This window comes from Mustela erminea, chromosome 17, assembly GCF_009829155.1.
Source record: "Mustela erminea isolate mMusErm1 chromosome 17, mMusErm1.Pri, whole genome shotgun sequence".
In the NCBI taxonomy this organism is placed as follows: Eukaryota; Metazoa; Chordata; class Mammalia; order Carnivora; family Mustelidae; genus Mustela; species Mustela erminea.
The window spans coordinates 35,096,586-35,101,587 of record NC_045630.1 but is presented as its reverse complement, the minus strand read 5'-3'; the positions used below and the strand labels follow the sequence as shown (position 1 = coordinate 35,101,587).

General features: G+C 44.1%; 1 non-coding gene across 1 annotated transcript; it reads left to right on the top strand.

Annotated features, from left to right (window-relative positions):
* The first annotated feature begins 3,153 nt into the window (after window positions 1–3,153).
* LOC116576819 lies at window positions 3,154–3,260 on the top strand. The gene has a single exon (XR_004280286.1). It is a non-coding gene; the product is annotated as a U6 spliceosomal RNA (small nuclear RNA).
* Window positions 3,261–5,002: the final 1,742 nt, after the last annotated feature.

Sequence of the window (5,002 nt, the reverse complement as noted above, 5' to 3'; positions counted from 1 at the left end):
CTGAGTTAGCAGCAGAGGAGACACCCCAGAAAAACGCAGTTAACCTCTGAGTCTGCAAAGGACTTTTCCATAATGTGTGAGGGAGGGTACCAAGTGCAGAAGTTGGGTCTCCTTTGGGCGCCTGGATGGCTCAGTGGGTTAAGCCACTGCCTTCGGCTCAGGTCATGATCTCAGGGTCCTGGGATCGAGCCCCACATCGGGCTCTTCTGCTTGGCAGGGAGCCTGCTTCCTCCTCCCTCTCTCTCTCTGCCTGCCTCTCTGCCTACTTGTGATCTCTCTCTGTCAAATAAATAAATAAAATCTTTAAAAAAAAAAAAGAAGAAGAAGTTGGGTCTCCTTCAAATCCCATTAGTGGGGAAAGAAGATTTTCACAGCACCTTTTAAAAAAGTGAATGGCAAGAAACTGGATTTTTCTTTCCTTCTGCCCTTCCCTGGCCAATACCCCCCTATCCCCCCACCCCCGTGGGGACGGAGGGAGGGGCCCTGAGCCACTGAGTTTGGAATAATGACACCAGAGCAATAATGAGACCTTTTTCAAAGACTGATTTGTCTGCAGAAAGGAGAAGTCATCAGGTATCCATTGTGAGAAGAGTCGCCTTCTCTTAACAATGGCTCTGATGAAGCTGCTAGAAGGTTCTTATCAGGAAGAAAAGACTCCCAGCCAGCAGGAGAAGGGGAGAGAGGGAAAAATGAAAGCCTACAAAACCCCCAAATCATCCTTCTGAGCTCAGTGCCGTGGAGAGGGGGAGGGGAGGCACACTTCCTGAATGCCAAGTGACACTGGCTGGTCAGTCCAAATGAGCCTCTAAAGAGATATTAACAAAGATGAGAGCGGGGCCAGCTTTCCTGCAGGCAGGCGTTTAGCAGGGAGTGTGAGTTCGGCTGCAGAAAGTGTGCAATCCTGCTTTTCTCAGGCTGCAGGAAATAGCTAGAGGTCATAACAGCTTATCCTTTAGCCTCTCTCCAGGGATTTTCTAGATCCGGGGTCACAGGGCTACCCTTCTTTAGCTGGATTCTGGGAAGGAAGAGGAAACTCACAGCCAGCAGAGAGTCCTGATGAGACTCTAGGCCCGTTTTTTTTGTTTTGTTTTGTTTTTTCCCCTCGGCTACAGGTACTTGATTCAGAAACAATAGATTTTCTGGGTGCTTCGAGAAGGGAGACGAGAACTGGAGTTAATTTTGCACCTGTTGACTCTTGTTAGGAGCTTTACTGATTTGACTCAATTAATCCTCATCACCTCCCGAGACAGGTGACTCTGATCAAACTCTAATCATCTTGCCTTCTGTTCAAAATGCTTCATCGACTCTTTATATTAAAACCGAGTGAAGCTCTGGCCTTCCTCCACACCCAGAACCGAGAGCTTTGGCCATGGGGCCACCACGTCCCCTGCCCTTCCTCCCACTACTTATGCGTGTGTATCTCTTGCTTTAGTGTCAGGCCAGGTGGCTCCTTGATGCTTCCCAGTCCAGACAGCCGTGCTCCACTTCCACGTCTTGCCTGTTGCTGTCCCCTCCACCTGGAATAAGTTCTCTTGACATCTTCTCCCGCTCTGTTCACTTGTTGAAATCCTACCTATCTGTCAAAGTCATGTGAATTTTCCTCCTCCATGAAATCTTTATCAAAATGGAGGTAACTTCTCCCCCTCTGGAATGCCCAGCGCAGTTTTCCTCTCTCTTACAAGGTTTCTCGTATGGTCACCGTTTACTGTTATTTATGGTCTTATCAAGCACTCCATGGATCCATGAGTTCTTCAAAGGCAGCGGCTGTGTCCCGCCTATTATCTCTTTATCTTTCAGCGACTGACACACAGTAGGTGATTATTAAATAGTGATGGAATTGGATTTTCATTCGCATTCGGGTCTTTAATTTTGAAGTAGCATGAACTTGTCTTGCCATTTCTAGGTTGATTTGGGAAGCAAATTCATGGGAAACAGCTGGGTCTGCAGAAGCAACATTTAATTGCTAGATCATCACATGGAAGAGCTGTTCCTGACTGGCATCCTTAGTAAGGATGGAGGATTTTGGCTCCTTTCACCCCTTTTCCTTCTCCTCTAAAGAGAGTGGGCTAGAACAATACAAAATGGAATTTATTTCATACTTAGCCTGCGCCTAGCACTTGTTACATTGTAAACTGGTTTAATCTTTGTAAGGATTCTTTGAAGGAGACATTACTTTCATTGTGTAGTTGAATAAACAAAGGTGTAACAAAGTTAAATAAGTTGCTTAAGGTCAAATAGCTAGCAAAGACTGATACTGATCCCAAACTTGTGTACTTGCCCACTATTCTATGTTGCCTCCTGGGCTCAATCCAGAGGATGTTCTGAAAAGGAATAGCCAAGGAACACATGTATCCTTTTAATTTCTGTAAGGTTTTGTACATAGTTTTCCATTCTTTAAGAGCTGACAAGAAAGTTTGGTTTCCTACTGTTATGTGGGAATATTCTGGACACCAGCACTGCAGACTTGCCCTTCTTTGTTAAAGATGAAATTTCAAAAAAGTCCCTTAAGGGTAGACTGGGTGGATAACAGGAGGTAGCAGTGGTCCTGTATCTGTGGACCCTCATAATACCTGAGGCTGTCTTAGTGATCATCACACCCAGGAACTGCTGGCCAGGCAGAAAGACTATGGGTGTTACAGTCAGAAAACTGTGGTTCAAAGCCCATCTCCACCACTGACCAGTCAAGTGAAATTTGAGGAAGTTATGTAAACTTCGAGGGCTCAGTATTCTCATCTGTAGAATAGAGAGCATAATAACTCCTGGATTGATTGTTCTTAAGGATCAAAAGAAAGGACTAGATGTGATGAAATGACTACAGAAGAGTTGAAATTGCCACCATGATGGTTGAGCCACAATTAGAGCATCCTTTAAACATGTCTTCTAGATGTGTTCTCTTATCCCTCCTGAAAGCGACCAGATCCATGTGATACAATGTTTTATTTTAATGCCTTTCTGCCTCCCTGCAGGAAGCTTGCCCAGCCGAATCCTTCAACTAAAGGAGCTCCCATTCAGATCGCTCCTGCGCAAATGTCTCTCTGCCTGCCTTGCTCCATAGACATGATTTATGGAAGAATCTTGGTCAGAGGGCACTTGGACAAAGACAGAGCGGAAGAGGCAACAATGTACCCATTTTTAAAGATACCAAAGTGTGTAGTGCTCACTTCTGCAGCACACATATGAAAACTGGAATGATACAGGGAACACTAGCCCAGCCCCAGTTTAAGGATAACACATAAATTCATGAAGCATTTCATATTTAAAAAAAAAAAAAAGAAGAAGGAAGAAAGAAAATACTGTAATGTTTAATAACTTGCCTGAGACCATGTGGTTAGTTAGTAGCAGAACTCCAAATCAGATCCCAAGACTCCTCTCACTACACCAGAAAATAGCCGCTTAGAAGAGAACTTGTCCCGGCCCAGGGAAGAGGTGACTGTCCAGAGGTAGATGAGATTAGTTTTTTCTCCTCACCTCTAATTTCCTGTGATTTCTGTAGCCCAGCTACATGCTAATGGCTTGGCAGAAACTTCAAAATTAAACTTGTGAGAGCAATCACTGTTATTGGACCTCTAGGCAATTATAGTAGCTGTCAAAGGTTTTAAAGCCAACATCCAGCCTGACCCTTTCCAAATGACTCAAAAGTGGCATTTTAATGAGAAACGAAAGCAGAAAAGGTGTTTTTAATTTTTTTTAAATAAAAGGTTCTTTTTTTTTTTTTTAATAATGGTCAAACTGACTGAATTTTACTGCCTATCAAAGGGTATGGGTGGGATTGTGAGACTGGGGACCAGAGAGCCCAGGGCTGTTGACTTTTGTTTGTAATGGCAGCTCCCCTAACCTCTCCCACCGCAAGCCTATTATGAGAAGCCCCACAGAAGAGCATCGAAGGATTAGCACCCGGTTCAGCTTTATGCTCTTGAGTGCGTTTGGGATAGTAGAATTACCAGCGCAGGTCCATCTGCACTTTCTTCTTTATCTCTGGGTCTGGTTAAGGCTAACCTGTCAAGATGGAGCTACTTTTAAAAATCTATTTATCTTTATATCTATCTATCAATTATCCATCTATCATCTATGTATCTATCTATCTATCTACCTGTCTTCCAGTTTTATTGAGATGTAATTTACATGTAACATTGTGTAATTTTAAGCGTACAAGGTGAGGATTTGATACACGTATATACTGAAAAATTATTAACTGCAGTAAGTTTAGTTAACACTTTCACCACCTCGCATAATTACCATGTTTTGTTTTGTAGTAAGAACATTTAAGATCTGCTCTCTTAACAACTTTCAAGTAGTCTATAATACAGTACTGTTAACTGTCCGTTAGATCCCCAGAATTTATTCATCTTATAGCAATTTGCTTATCTTAAAAAATGATTTTTGTGCTTTTTTTTTTCAAGATTTTATTTATTTATTTGACAGAGAGCGAGAGAGATCACAAGTAGGCAGAGCAGCAGGCAGGGACAGAGGGGAAACAGGCTCCCCACTGAGCAGAGAGCCCAACGCAGGGCTGGATCCCAGGACCCTGAGATCATGACCTGAGCCGAAGGCAGAGGCTTTAACCCACTGAGCCACCCAGGCACCCCTGTGCTACTTTTTTAAAAGACAAAATTCACACGCCATAAATGCACCCCTTTAAGATACATGATTCAGTAAGTTTTACAGCGATCACCACTGATTTCAGGACATGTTCATCACTCCAAAAAGAAAACTGTACCCATCAGCAGTCACTTCCCATTCCCCCTTCCTCAGGTTCCAGGGTGAGCAGGGGGGCTGAAGCTATGTGAGCCCCTAGGGAGCATCCAGGGCTGGGGGAGTCAGCCTGGGACAAGCTGACTCGGGGGGTCCTGCATGAAGTCAGGCACTCACTTCACCCTGCTTTCATGCTTCAGGTGTTGCCCTGCACTGGGCTACCTGGGCTTGGGAGTGGGGGTGATGTAAATTTCTCTTTCCTTCTCCCTCCAAGTGTCCTTTACTTCTTTACTCCTGTGCTTCACAAAAA